The sequence below is a fragment of the Globicephala melas genome, chromosome 6 (assembly GCF_963455315.2).
Source record: "Globicephala melas chromosome 6, mGloMel1.2, whole genome shotgun sequence".
NCBI classification, from domain to species: Eukaryota; Metazoa; Chordata; class Mammalia; order Artiodactyla; family Delphinidae; genus Globicephala; species Globicephala melas.
In genome coordinates, this window is record NC_083319.1 from 109947342 (window position 1) to 109963572 (window position 16231).

The 16231-nt window shown below is 39.5% G+C and overlaps 1 protein-coding gene and 1 long non-coding RNA gene across 4 annotated transcripts in view; one reads left to right on the forward strand and one right to left on the reverse strand.

Annotated features, from left to right (window-relative positions):
• GALNTL6 (polypeptide N-acetylgalactosaminyltransferase like 6) overlaps positions 1–16231 on the reverse strand; it is a 1150777-nt gene that overhangs the window by 255337 nt on the left and 879209 nt on the right. The window lies entirely within an intron of this gene.
• Positions 1–16231, forward strand: part of LOC132597515 (uncharacterized) — a 36592-nt gene that overhangs the window by 5536 nt on the left and 14825 nt on the right. The window contains exon 2 of the long non-coding RNA XR_009564435.1: positions 4069–4349. This is a non-coding gene — a long non-coding RNA (uncharacterized lncRNA). The remainder of the gene's footprint in view (positions 1–4068; positions 4350–16231) is intronic.

Genomic DNA, 16231 nt, shown 5'->3' on the forward strand with positions numbered 1-16231 from the left:
TACCTGCATAGAAAAACCAGCAGTGCTTCAAGTAATATTGTCCTATGATTATTTTTTAAATTTGCATATTTACAGAAGCTTTCACAACTGAAGCATATTAGAACTTTTAGTTTGATTGTGAACTTTTGATATAGTTTCTGTTCCAGTCCACTTTGTCAGTGTACATTTCCACAACTTTGTAAATAAACTCGGGAATTATTTGGACATAAAAACTTAATTCAGAAGTACTTGCTTAGCTGAGCTACCAGAATTCTTAGTGTGGGGGGGGGATGACTGTCTTATTTTATTATTATCTCTTCATTTTTATAGAGGTGTACGTGGCTTAATAATCATTGATAGGTAAGAAAATAAATGCTTACACTGAGGATCTAATTCATGAAGTCTTGCTTTCTCATTGGTACCCAACAGAAGAGAGATTTATACATGCTGTATCTCACCCTAGTTAAGAATGAATTAAATATGACTTAGTGGTTTAAGCTCAAAAATCGGAATATTGAAGAAAATACAGTGAAAGTGGTTAATGCAAGGCACAGGAAAAATATGTCACAGAGGAATTAACAGAAGATGAAGGATACCTGGTAAAAATAGTTTACCAAAGTCAACTCAGCTCAACTGAAATGAAATTCCCAGTGTAATCTCAGGAGACCTGCAAAGTGCAGACTGAAAATGCTAGTGATTATGGTAGTTTTGACTGTTCTGTGACGCCACGAGGGTTATACACAGGAGCGTAGGGGCCACAAAAAACCTACCCCTTTCTCGCCAATCCCTCCCCTTTCCCGTTAAAAGAGCTTTGAGCTGTTTCATTATTTTTGTGTTGGGCACAGGGCTTCTTCAGTTTCTGTTGTGAGAGCCACGGTAGAATCTACAATTCTATCCTAAATTGTGGAACGGTGGGCTACTGTTATTAGTCAGCTAAAGAAGTATAAATGCAACACTCTTTAAAACCATTCATCTAGAAAAACAGGTCAAGTTTGCATTTTAAAGTTAAGATAGGAGATGCTGTTGATACCCATGATGTGTAAATAGTCCTTCAGGCACCAAGGTCAAAGATCTATTCTACGTTCTCTCGTGTGTGTGTGTGATAGAAAGTGAAAATTTATAGTTACTGCTAATGACTGTCAGAGTTAAAATAGCCAGAGTATGGAAGAAATTTGGTTAAAAGCCTTAAATTCTGAAACATCTTCCCCAGCTATTGATTCATCTCTCAAATTTTAGAGTTTTATACCTTCATCTTAAATGCTATTTTTTTCCCTTTTTCGGTGTAAGATTCCAGTGTGCTCACGTAATAAGTCTTTCTAAATTCAGTCCAAATCTCTCCTGCTTTCCCCCCAATTCTGTCTCGTCTCTCTCTTCTCGTTGGCCTTGGAGAACTGCCCATTTTCATTTCATAGGTAAGGACGTCATTAGATCCTCCAGAACTCTTTTTTTTTTTTTTCCTGATTTAAAGCACAGTTCTTTTCAAAAAATTATGGCTCAAACTAAATCTTGCAGTATTTTCATTTACCTACTCCAGGCACTGAACTGCCTTAGCAAACTGATGCAGAGATTTTATTTTGATGGAAAATTTTGATACGGTTGTGATTTATTCTGTAATAGACTCATTGCATTTCCAAAGAGTAATTATTAAGACTTGAGAAAGGCCAAGTAGTGGTAGAACATTTTGTGTGTGTGTGTCAAATTAAGTGTTTCATCTCAGAAGGAACGGTTTTGAACAACAAATTGATAAACATATCAATAGTCTTAAAATAATGATACTCCAGTTGAAGAATCCTAATATCTTTTCCTCAAGTGACATTGTCAAAGATTTATGTGAGAAAATGTTTATTACATAATTTTATATAATTGAAAATACTTCAATATAACCTAAATATAACCTAAATACCCAGCAATAAGGGAGTGAATAGACTTACTGTACTCGTATGTAGAAACAGTGATTAAATTTAAGTTTAAAATTTGTGATCCTTGTGATTACATTAGAAATATTCATAATAATGAAGATTATAGAATGGAGATGACCAAACTGAGTATACTTTATCATCCTAATTTTGGGAAAAAAGATATATTTGCAGAAAAAAACTGGAACGATACGTGCCAAAATATTAAAATTGTGTAATTTGTGGGTTAGGAGATTGCAGGTATTTTTTTCCCTTCCATAGTTCAGAAAAAATGAACTTTTCATGAAAAAATGAGCACGAAAACATAGTTTTATAATCCGAAAAATATTGAAAAATATGCAGTGTATCCAAATTCTTAAAAAACTTCATAATACTGAACACAGTCATTTCACTTCTAGGAAGATTTCTGAATCAAGTCATTCAACATGTGGAAGAAATTATATTCATGAACTACTGCATTAAACATTCTGCAAACATGATTGTAAAAACTGTAAACAATTTAAATACAAAAGGAAAGAATGGTTAAGAGAATCATGTTACTTTGACTGTACGGACATCATAGCCATGAAAAATAATGACTACGGGGGCCGTGTATCTACGTGGGATAATATTTACTTTTTTAATGTGAAGTAAATTTACAGTGCAAGATTGAATGTACAATGCTTTGGGGAAAAAAAGGAAGGAAGCTCACATGTTAACCATACTGTTTTAGCATGATGGATATTTTTAATCACTCCTCATTTTTATTCTCTTTTTCCGTTATATTACTTTTATAATAACATCAGTTTTATTTAAAAAAACCCTACTAGCATTCAGGCTTCTTGTATATCCTGATAATTAGTTGTTTACTCAATGAGGCAGAGAATGATTAATATATATTAGTTTTTTTAGCAAGCATCTATTAAACAAGCTTGTCAAAAATTGCTGCATTATTTGCATCATTCACAGTAGGGTTTTTGGCAAGTTCTCACTTGTGGGCTTTTTTTCTTTTTTTAAAAAAAGGTTGTGTTGCTATGGCTTACGTAACATAATTACTTGTTCCTCTGAGGGCTACCACACAGCCCATTAATCTAATAATACTAGTTTTCCACGTTGTTTTCTTTCCTTCTTTCTTTTTTTTTAATGAAAGAGCTCTTGCAGGGTCATGACAACTATAAGCACATATGACTTTGTACCTTACCAGTGATACTCCAGCAGAATAATTGAACCAGCCGAACAGACAGCTGTTAGCAAAATCAGTAGACAGAGCTTCCCAGACTAGCGGACGTGGTATTCCTTGCTCCACCTGCTTTCTGCAGTCATTAAGAAACACTAGACATCCCAGCCAGTGCATCAAACAGAGCGCTGGCCTTTGTATCCCATGGATGTGACCAGCGGCTGTCAGTTGGGTAGGGATGTGCTGTGAAGTCTGAAAGTGAGGGTCCAGCCTATGCAGTTTTTATGACTTCAAAAGGCTCAGGCACATCACCTCTGCCTGTGGCATCCCGTCCTAAATTTGTCACTGGCTTCTTTGTGGTTCCGGAAGGATGCAAGGATTCTAAGGAATGCCTGCGTCTCGATTCATTTAGTGCTTTTCAGCATCTGACACAATGACAGAAAAATTGTGAAATCGTTGCTACTATCTTTAAGATTAATATTTTCTTCAACTAGGATGTGTTGATTTTTTCCCTAGTGCTACTTAAGGCCGTAATTGCCCAGTCCCTTCATATAAGCATTTAATTTTATATTAGCCTCAACTAATATAAAATAAGCCTCAACTCCATTTGGCCTTGACCTAAACACCTACACTTAAAATTACAATTCATGGGACTTCCCTGGTGGTGCGGTGGTTAAGAATCCGCCTGCCAATGCAGGGGACACGGGCTCGAGCCCTGGTCCGGGAAGATCCCACATGCCGTGGAACAACTAAGCCCGTGTGCCACAAGTACTGAGCCTGCGCTCTAGAGCCCATGAGCCACAACTACTGAAGCCCGCATGCCACAACTACCGAGCCTGCTCTCTATAGCAGTGGTCCCCACCCTTTTTGGCACCAGGGACCGGTTTCATGGAAGACGATTTTCCTACGGACCGGGGCGGGGTTGGGGGAATGGTTCAAGCAGTAATGAGAGCGATGGGCAGCGGTAGATGAAACTTCGCTCACCTCCCTCTGCTCACCTCCTGCTGTGCTGCCCAGTTCCTAACAGGCCACGGACCAGTACAGGGGTTGGGGACTCCTGCTCCAGAGCTCGTGAGCCACAACTACTGAGCCCGCATGCTACAACTACTGAAGCCCGTGCGTCTAGAGCCCGTGCACCGCAACGAAGAGTAGCCCCCGCTCGCCACACCTAGAGAAAGCCCACGCGCAGCAACGAAGACCCAACACAGCCAAAAAAGAAAAAAAAAATCACAATTCATTTTGTTTATGATTTCATTACTACTTGAAAGACCGAAGTCTCAACAGCCTTTGAAAAGTGGGTAAGTAATGTTTTCTTACCCTCCTGTTTTATTCTCCGTGAAGTACTATGCTAATTATATTTCTATCGCTTGTACGTGGATAAAAAGTCAAACCCTGGTATAAAATCAGGTTACCAAAGCCTAGTATGTGACAGTGGGCATTACAGCCTACGGCCAGCAGACCAAGTATTCCTCATTGAGAGCCTTCCTTATTCACGATGTTTCTAAAGAACTAGGCAGTTTAAGTTCTGACGTCGGAAGCTACCATTTCAGATAGCACCACTTAACTGTTTCCTTTATCACAGCCCACACAAAAGGTTTGTATTTGAAGGGGACTCTTTCTTTATGGAGATATATTCCTAGATACTGGATTATTTAGATAACATTTCAGCTCAAGAGTCAACTAAGCGAATTTGTTGCCAGCTGACCTACCCTAAAAGAATGTCCAAAGGGAGTTCCCTAAACAGAAAGGAAATGCTAACAGATGGAATCCTGGGGCATCACGAAAGAAAACAGACAAAGCAAAGAGCAGAAGCATGCGTAAGGACAATGGACTTCCCTTTTTGAGTTTTCAAAATTATGTTTGAGGGGACTTCCTTGGCGGTCCAGTGGTTAAGACTCCACATTTCCACTGCACGGGGTGCAGGTTCGATCCCTGCTCAGGGAACTAAGATCCCACATGCCAGTGCGGCACGGCCAAAAAAAAAAACAAAAACAAAGTTTGAAAGTTAAAAGGAAAAATTATGATACCATCTACTGTGGTACTTAATGTATATAGAGAAAATGTTTGTTTTTTGGGGTTTTTTTGCGTTATGCCGGCCTCTCCCTGCTGTGGCCTCTCCCGTTGCGGAGCACAGGCTCCGGACGCGCTGGCTCAGCGGCCATGGCTCACGGGCCCAGCCGCTCCGCGGCACGTGGGATCTTCCCAGACCGGGGCACGAACCCGCGTCCCCTGCATCGGCAGGCGGACTCTCAACCACCGCGCCACAAGGGGAGCCCCAAAAAATGTTTAACACAATTAGATTTTAAGTGGGAGAATGTAAAGGAATGTAAAATGAGGAGTTACAGATTTGCAAGGGTGAAGCAAAGGGCGAAGTGAAAGCACTGTGATGTGGGAGCATGTCCTGCACATTCCAGGGGCTGGTGATGTCAGTGCAGGAGTTGGCTCCTGGGAGTGTTACGACAGCTCTGTCAGGACCTGCCAGCCACTTCTGGACAGTTATGTGGCGTTACCTGAGGTGGCAGGCAGGGTGCCTGCCTTCCGATGTATTGAGCAAAGGGGAGGTTGGACGGATTAGAAATGAAAGAGGGGATTTTTGCTTAGACTGAAGACTTCATTTGGGAACCTTAACAAATAACATCTTGGGTGTTGACCCACATGTTTTCCTTGAAAAGTATGTATGTTTTGCAGCAGAATCTGGTTGAAGGGCTATGTTCTTGAGCAAACTGAGATGAATACGTGCAAGTATTATTTCACAGCATTCTGTAACCAAAACTCTGAAGACCTGAGGCAGATTTAAAATTCCAACTCTTGTTATGACTTTTTAAAGATGTCGAAATTATCAAGATGCACATGAATCAGGGAACACCACCTAGACTATTCTGTAATATAGACATAACTTCCATACATTGATCAAGAAGGAAATCAAAAGATTTTCTTTGTAAGGCCAGCGATAATCATTTACGGTTATAGCTGGTAAAGAAAAGATCTTACTCACAAAATGACAAACATATACCAAGGAATAACCCTAAGTAAAAGGTTTGGGATCTACATAAAGTAAACCTCTGAAATATTGTGAGAATTATAGAAGATGTGAAAAAAATCTATCATGTTCATGAAAGGAAAGATTGAATAATATTAAGATGCTAATTCTTCCCACATTAAAAGTTATAAAGCCGGGCTTCCCCGGTTCGTGCCCCGGTCTGAGAAGATCCCACATGCCGCGGAGCGGCTGGGCCCATGAGCCATGGCCGCTGAGCCTGCGCGTCCGGAGCCTGTGCTCCGCAGCGGGAGAGGCCACAACAGTGAGAGGCCCACGTACCGCAAAAAAAAAAAAGGAAAAAAAAGTTATAAAGCCATCCTATATTTAATTGGGAATTGGGTATTAGAACTCAGTGAAAGAGTTGAAAAATTAATTTCAAAATAAATACACTGAAGACTAAGTAAAATTTTTAAAGGAAGGATTTTAGGGGAGATTAGGGACATGGGATTTGACTTCCCAGCCACTTAAAATGTAGTAATTTAAAATACAGTGTGGCATTTTATAATTGCCAAAACCAAGTTGAATGCTTAGAAACATATCATAGTATAGAAAGTTAGTATTTAATAAAAGAAGCATCACAAATAAATGGGAAAAGGGATGGATATTGGAAAAACACAAAACAAATGGTACTGAGAAAATCAGTTAGTTGGAAAAATCTGCAGCAAATAAAATTTCACGTCACATAATGTAACGAACTAAATTTTCCATGGTTTAAATACTCTAGCTAACAAATTATAATTAGTATAAAATGAAAATTACTATAAAAAGTTAATAGACTATTGTATGTTGATGTGGGCAAGGATGCTCTAAGCATAAAAATAGTCCGATCACAAAGGAAAACATTGGTAGGCAGGATTAAATATTTAAAAAAATCCATCTGTGTGCCTGAAAAAACAGCATAAAAATTTAAAAGATTAAGTAGACAAGAATCACACAAATTAACTAGTCTTATAAACAAACTAATTAGAGAATTTTTAAATAAATTAATAAAAAGCAAACACCCTTCTAAAAGCTGAGATAAAAGCCATTTACTTCTTACGCAAGGTAAAGAGGGAATATATCCAATTAAAATATGAAAAAGTTCAGTGAACTTGGTGAACAAGAATATTTTAATGTTTCGTTTTTGTACTTTGGTGACTAATGAATTTGAATAGATCACAACAGTAATAACGATAAAGGATGCAAACAAATTGGCATCCTTGGCATGACGACTACTGTGGAGCAGGATTTTGGATTAGACGATAGCTCATTTAGGGCTCAGTTCAATTGTGTGGTACATTTTATTATCTCCAGTTTATTAAAAACCTGAGGTTTTGAGAAATTGATCCATCTGCCCATCCTCACATAGCAAGCAATAATAATAATGATGAATAACATCAATATATTTATTACAGGTTTACTAAGCACTTGCTTACAGCTTACATGTGTTATTTCCCTTACCACACAAACAACGGCTCAGGCAAATATTCTTATTAGTTATTATTTATCCTCATTTTATTGATGAGAAATGGAAGCTGAGAGAAATATTTGGCCCACGGTTAGTAAGTGGCAGCAATAGGATTTAAACCCAGGAATGTCTTCGTCCAAAGCCCATGAACTTTCAACTCTCCACACTCTCTGCATTTCTCAAATCGAGTACTGATGATTTCCACATTGAAATCTCCCAGATACTTGAGTCTCCCATGCTTGAAACTGCCTTTTTTTTAATCTTATCTCTTGGTGTTGGTGACAGGTCTGGTTATCCAACCGGGTGCTCAGGTCAGAGACCTCTCCTTCTCTTGTCTCTGCTCCAATCCCCTCTCACTATGTCAACCAGGCATCTTCCTTTTGCATCTACCTCCTAAATATTCATCCCCCGCTTTCCATCGTGACTACCACTACCTTGGCTTAGGGCACAGTATGTCTCGCCCAGTAATTTCTTTCTCAGGCTAAGACAGTTGACCCTAACCAGCTTCTGTAACTCTTCACTTACCAGGGGGATCCACCCACACATTACTGGTAAGATGATTCTCTCTTTTTGTCCCTACATTTTTATGGTATATTTTTCTGATTTTAAAAATAATTAATGTGTATTTAGAAATTTTGGAAAAATAACAGTCACCTTTAATCTCTCCAATCCCACCCAGTTATAAACGCCGCTACGCTTTGGTGCAGCAAATGGGTCTATTTCTGTGTGTTTCCTCATTCCCCACAGCAGTGAGGACACGGGTAAACCTGCTCTGTAACACCTGTCCAAATCCTCTGACCACATCCTTTTTTCTTTTTTCTTTTTTTTAATTAATAGAGAAACTTTACTGTCTACTGTCTTTACATTCTAGTTTTTCTTGCCATTCCTTCGACCCAGCTTCCTTGTTGTTTCAGAGAAAAAGATGTTCTTCCTCTCATTCAAGGCTAATTCTTTCAAGGCTCTAAATCTAATTTCTTCCCATATCCTTTCAAACCTGGTTACTTCAATAATTACCTCCAAGTACTCTTTCAGTCTTTGGTATGGAAAGATGATTGATCATTAACTAAAATTAAATAACATGCTATCACAATACGGAATGGCATGGGACAAGTCCTCTTAGTACATGTTGCCGGAAACATACAAAAGTGTGTGTTTGTTATGATCTCAAGTATGCATAGACACACACACACACACACATTAAAAAAAATCCTTTTGTGCTTTGAAATGGTACCTTTGAGGTTGGCTTCTTGATATCAATATGGATGGTTGGATCCTGGAATGGCTGAGCTTGTGTCAGTCCTTAACCACCAGAGATCAGGTGAGGCGATGGCCATCGTGGTCACAAGGGGTGAAGTGGAAATCAGACTGTTTCGATACCCAGGCATTTTGAGAAGTAACTAATTATCCTTCAGGATGAAATACATGAGCAAGCCCATCACAGATAATCTGAATATTATTACTTTATTCATATTGCAGAAAATCCTCTGGATCTAGTAGCCCAAATCCTGACATAAATCATCACAATGGAGATTTTCAGTCTCTTACCCGTTTTCTAGGCCTAACTCAGCACACTGACCTGTATCTCCTTGATTTGATGGGACTCCAGTTCCCCTCGAGACAGACCTATGCAATGTTGCCATAAGTACCCACTGCAAGACGTTCTCCAAGGCTTTCCTAAAATGGACTTGCAGCCATTTATTATGACGACAACACACTTAGGAGAAGGAATTTACCAGGGCTTTTATGGATACCCACTCACTGACTTGGAAGTGGGACCCAAAATGGCACTGTGGCCATCAATCCATGTGGGTCCTTATAGAGGTCAGAGGATAAATGGAATTAAATCTATGTCTGTTTAACAGTTCAGAAGGTCTGCAGACACACGCTTTCAGACTTGCGTAATTGAAATAGGCAACTGGCAGAATCTCCATATTGACCCTCAGACCTGTGAGAGGAAGGTCATAACCATAGGAATGGCTGAGTGGAAACCTGTGAGCTATAGTCCAAGAGCAATACCATTTCCCTTCTGTTACAGCAGAGGTGAGGCCACATTCAAGTTATGAGAGGTGAAGTGGTGAGTCCTATCTCGTTCCCATTTAACCGGCCTGTTCTGCCTGTGCAAAGGTAGTTGGATGTTGGAAAATACCGTGGAGTATTATAAACTTAATCATATCGACACAGTCTCTGGCCCCTGATACATCGTGATTTCTCTGGCAAATATTTTTCCCTGTAAATTTGCAAGGACCTCCAAAAGCAGTTTGCTTTCCCCTGATGAAGACGAGAGCCCATCCTCACCATTTTACTCTCCGCTGTAATTTATTTTAGACCCATCTTGATCATCTTAACATTATGCTGAATATCACATTGGCCCACTAAATTGATAACATCATATACTATTTTTCTGTGGAGCCGGAACCCAGAAATTACTTTATATCGTAGTGAAACACACGTAGGCCAGAGGGTGGGAGACAAAGGCCACATAATCCAAGGGCATCTTCTTAGTACAGTTTCCAGGGGGACTCTGGTGATTTGCAGTATGTCAGACTATCTTTCTACAGTGAAAGATAAGTTAAAGCATCTTACATGTCTGTCACTAAAAACAAAGCATAATGCGTCGTGGGCCTCTTTGGATTTTTTTTAAATTAATTTTTCCTGGAGTATAGTTGATTTACAATGTTGTGTCAGCTTCAGGTGTACAGCAAAGGGAAGCAGTTATACATATATGTATATCCACACTTCTTTCGATTCTTTTCCCATATAGGTCATTACAGAGTACTGAGTAGCTTCCTGTGCTGTACAGTAGGTCCTTATTACTTATCTATTTTATATATAGTTGTGTGTAAGCCACATGTACTATATCGGAATATGATGTTCTGACCCATGTTATGAGTAACCTGTACAGTTGCCAGTTTTGAGTGGAACCACGGGGGGAGATAAAGGTTGTACAATACGTCTGGGCTGCAGGGTAAGCTGTCCTTTCTCTTTTGCTCGGGGCCTTATGACCCAGCAGAGCCGATGCTGTTTGGAAAGTCCGGCCTCAGCAGAAGAATCCCAGCGCATTCCATGGAGGAGGCCATACCCTTCCCTGAATATAACCATTAAGTTTTGAGAAATAACTCCTGACTTGCTACTGAGCCTTGTTAAACACTGAAGGCTGGACAGTGGGACATCAAATGACCACATGACCTGAGCTGATCATGATAAACTGGGAATTATTTGACCCACAGAAGCCGTAAGTTTGGCATGCATATACACATATGCAATAAGCAATCATCGAGCAAAAACAGCTCTATAAATAACAAGTCAATTGCAACAGGGGGTACCCAGAGCTCTTACTGGAACTGACATAGACACATGTCTGCAGATGGTTCTGCATTATATACTAAAACCAACTAGAAGTGGACTAATACAGCATTAAAGCCTCCAAAAAATAGTTTCCTAGAAAAATGGTGGTAAAGGAAAATCCAATCAGTTAGCAGAGCTTGAGTAGTATATTTTGTTTTCACTTTATCTGGACTGATAGATGGCCAAAGGTGTGGCCATACACTGATTTATGGACGGTAGCTCGTGGTTTGCCTGGATAACCTTGGAAGAGTTGGAATAGAATATTGGTAACAAGGTCCAGGGTAAAGATACGTGGATGGACTTCTTAGAATGGGCATGAGTTTGAAACTCTTTATATCCCATTTAAAAATCTAACCAAAGGAAGCCTTCAGTAATTCAGTAAATAGGGGGATGGAAGGCTGATTACATTGGACCTTTCTGTTACAGGGCAGAAAATGACTTTTCTTCACTGGAATATACATGAAACTAGAATTTTCTTTCCTTCCTACAATGCTTCTGGCAGCCCCATCATCCTTGTACTTAGAGAATGTCCTAATAATTATCATGGAATTCTGCAAATATTGGAAGAAAATTTTCTTTTATAGCAAAAGAAGTATAGTAATGGTAAGGGGACCAGCCATCCTGGTTTGCCCCAGACTAAGTGGTTTCTGGTAATGTGAGACTTTTTGTTGTTAAAACCAAGACAACCCTGGGCACACTGGGATAGTTTGCCATCCTAGATGGACACATGGCAATGGAATTAACTGGGATGGTTTGTATGCCAAGATCCATAAGGAAGAGAACAATGTCTTATAAAAGACTCAGTTATGGAGCCAGTTGGGTGACAACACCCAGAAGTGTTGCGGTCCTACATTAGAGGGTGTGGTCTATGTAGCAAGTCACCAAAATATATACTGGACACCTCTCACACAGCCAGAATACATGGCTCCAGAAATTCAAGGTGGTTTACTGGGAGGGGCTCCTCTCTTATTACCTGGTTGCCAGTTTTTTACTTCTCCAGCCCTACACCTTTGGGCTGGCTCAATTTGAAGGTCTTGGTTCCCAATGGAGGAATGTTTTTACTGGAAGACATGGTGATGATTCTATTCAGTAAGAAATTGAGGTTACACTTGGCCACCTTGGTCTTCTCTTGCCAAAGATCTAGCAGACAAAGGAGGGGGTTATTCTACGGGCTGGAGTGATTACTCCGGATCCCCAGGGAAAATCGTATTGCTGCCACATACTGGAGATAGGGAATACAGGCCATTCTATGTGGTCATAGTACTTCATGTTCAATGGTAAAATTTAAGGAGAACCAGAACTACTAAAAAGAAGATGAGGGGGCTTCCCTGGTGATGCAGTGGTTGAGAGTCCGCCTGCTGATGCAGGGGACGCGGGTTCGTGCCCCAGTCCGGGAGGATCCCACGTGCCGCGGAGCGGCTGGGCCCGTGAGCCATGGCCGCTGGGCCTGCGCGTCCGGAGCCTGTGCTCTGCAACGGGAGAGGCCACGACAGTGAGAGGCCCGCGTACCGCAAAAAAATAAAAAAGGTGAGGCTAGAGGGGTGGGTTAGGGAGGGTGGGAGGGAGACGCAAGAGGGAGGGGATGTGGGGATATATGTATACACATAGCTGATTCACTTTGTTATACAGCAGAAACTAACACAACATTGTAAAGCAATTATACTCCAATAATGATGTTAAAAAAAAAAAAAAAGATGAGGTCCATTCAAGATTCTTACCCTTCAGGAATAAAATTTTGAATCATCCCATTAGCTAAAAAACTAAAAGGACCTTAACCAGTTAAACATGAAGGCAAAGAGAACATGTAACGGGTGGTATAAGAAAGAACTTCCATATCTCAAAAGCTTTGTGACAAACTAGAGAATTGAGAAATCTATTAGTCAGATTTTCTTCTTTCCTTGTTGTATGTATGTGCGTGTGTGTATAGTTTTATATATCTTAACAAATTTATTTTCTCCTTTATTTCCCCATATTGTTTATATAGAATTATTGTTAGTTAAATTTCAATTTACTCTTTAGGTTACAGAATATTTAGATGAGATTTGTCTGATTTATACAAATAATTATTGTTAGGACTTCAGTCTCCTCTTACTGGAGAGAGAGTGGGAGTGTTTTCACTTGTTCTTATATATAAGTTCAAATATATGTAGCAGGGTGTTTAAGCCAAAATTTTGGAGTAGGGTGGCTAAGCTGTTCTCTCTCAGATCCAAATATATGCTTCTATGTCGTGCTGGACTGTAACTCTGTAAATTACATCACACAGGTATATTTTTTATCTTCAGCTGGCTTTCAGGAAGGTTTTGTCAATAAAGGATATGAGAGCAAGGTTGGAACACAGAGGGGAAGAGGGAATTCTTTCTTCCTCTTTCTTGACAGTTCTGTCAGGATTGCCCAGCACTGACACTTTGACCCAGCAGTGCTTGGTTCCAGTTATACCAGTACCTCCAGAAGCAGCCTCATAATGACCTCAGAGGTACCAGAAGCAGCCAGGAGGCATCTGCTCCCCTGAGGTCTGGGTACAGGCTCCACAGGGCCACCCCTTCAAGCTTCGTTTAGGTTCACATAACCTTAAACAACTCTCATTTTTACTCAGCCCAAGGGGGAGGGAAGAAAACAACAGCTTCTTCCAGCCATTATCTAGGTTACTTTGATGTTCTTTTTTTGCTTCTTAAGTCCTCCACTCCTTGAGCTAACTAATTTCTTATATGAAATTCCTTCTGCTGAAATATCTAGTGTGGTTTCTGGTTTTCTGACTTGTCCCCGAGCAATATGGCGGTGAACAAATAAAATACATGGGCGAGGAGGGTGTCAGTAAAAAAAGACCCGTGCAGGTGAATCTGAGGAGGAGAAGACATCTACACGATGTGGCCAGAAAGTAAATGGGGTCTAGATCAAGTAGGACTTTGAAGGTTCCATAAAGACTTTGGTTTTGGTCATGAGTAAGATGGGGAACCATTGGGACATTTTGTCATTTGTTTAGCCTCTAAAAATTAAAATGTGTAACCATCCTTGCAAGGTTTTTTAAAAATTTTATTTTTATTCATTTCTTGAACTGCTCTGTTTTTTTCATAGTCTTTTCCCTCTTATATAACTTTCCCCTCTCTTATCTCCAACCTCTTCCCCATTGGAAGGCTTATTATAACAAGTATTGATTGATTGATTGATTGATACAGCTAAAGTCTATAATGTGTGGCTGCTTTGTTGTTTCTCAGCGGGACCTAAAGAGACTTCTGAACGTATTTTAAAACCCTGTGAACTGAAAAATTTTTGTTCTGCAAAGAGCCTTGCTTAGATGGCAGATCTAAAATCAATTGTTCTTGGATTCTGAGTGCTCTGAAAGTTTTTGAGATTTGTTGTGTTTAATTTCAAGCTTGGTGTAAATGCACTCATTTTAGAAAATTTACCTAGAATTGTTCTGACGTAGTGATTAGAATAAGTTCTTAACAAATCCTCTAATTTTCCAAGAGTTTTCTTTGATGGGCTAAAAAATTAAACAGATCTAACCAAGCAGACAAACAGGCAGTGACAGTTATTACTCTGTATCAGCTTTGCCCCCTCACTTCCTGTCCTATGATGGGACTTTAATTTTTTTAATTAATTTTTATTAGAATACAGTTGCTTTAAAATGTTGTGTTAGTTTCTACTGTACGGAAAAGTGAATCAGCTGTACGTATACATTTATCCCCTCTTTTTTGGATTTCCTTCCCATTTACATCACCACAGAGCACTGAGTAGAGTTCTCTGTGCTATACAGTAGGTTCTCATTAGTTATGTATTTTATACATAGAATCAATAGTCTATATATGTCAATCCCAATCTTCCAGTTCATCCCACACCACCCTCCCCCCTTGGTATCCATACGTTTGTTCTCTGTGTCTGTGTCTCTATTTCTGCTTTGCAAATAAGATCATACAGATGGCCAAAAAACACAGGAAAAGATGCTCAACATCACTAATTATTAAAGAAATGAAAATCAAAACTACAATGAGGTATCACCTCACACTGGTCAGAATGGCCATCATCAAAAAATCTACAAACAGTAAATGCTGAAGGGGGTGTGGAGAAAAGTGAACCCTCTTGCACTGTTGGTGGGAATGTAAATTGATACAGCCACTATGGAGAACAGTATGGAGGTTCCTTAAAAAGGTAAAAATAGAGGCTTCCCTGGTGGCACAGTGGTTGAGAATCTGCCTGCTAATGCAGGGGACACAGGTTCGAGCCCTGGTCTGGGAGGATCCCACATGCCGCGGAGCAGCTAGGCCCATGAGCCACAACTACTGAGCCTGCGCGTCTGGAGCCTGTGCTCCGCAACAAGAGAGGCCGCGATAGTGAGAGGCCCGCACACCACGATGAAGAGTGGCCCCCGCTTGCCACAACTAGAGAAAGCCCTCGCACAGAAACGAAGACCCAACACGGGAAAGTAAATAAATAAACTCCTACCCCCAACATCTTCTTTAAAAAAAAAAAAAAAAAAGTAAAAATAGGACTACCACATGACCCAGCAATCCCACTCCTGGGCATATACCCAGAGAAAACTATAATCCAAAAAGACACATGCACCCCAGTGTTCATTGCAGCACTGTTTACAATAGCCACGACATGGAAGCAACTTAAATGTCCATCAACAAAGGAATGGATAAAGAAGATGTGGTACATATATACAATGGAATACTACTCAGCCATAAAAAGGAATGAAATTGAGTCATCTGTAGAGATATGGATGGACCTAGAGACTGTCATACAGAGTGAAGTAAGTCAGAAAGAGAAAAAAATATTGTATATTAACACATATATGTGGAATCTAGAAAAATGCTATGATGGGATCTTGAAAATGAATGAGTCTGGACTTCCTGTCCTGATGATGGCATGTAGGTCCTGAGGTTTCACAGTGAGTCCTAATACTTCCGAGCTCTGTTATGCCTTGCAAATCTGTATGCAGAGTGTACTGTATCAAGTTTAATAATTAATTTTAAAGTAATTTTTATTGGAATTACTTTTATAAATGCATATTTTCTTTAAAAATTTACATAAGAATTTTCCAAAAAAATGGAAAATAGCGAAGAAAAAGTCATCCACAATCTCACTGATTTATTTAATATTTGCTACATTTTCTTCCAGTACATGTTTAAAAATATGTTTCATATATAATGATGTATTAGGCACTTAAAAAACCATTTAACATCATATCCCTACCACAGATACTTTTTGGAATGAAGTGTAGTATAAGTGAAATAGATTATAAAAACTATATTAAAATTTTTTCATGTTTTAGTGGTTGAATAATATGCCATAATTTATTAGCAGTTCTCTCATTGTTTGACATTTAAATCATTTCTCATCTTATTAAT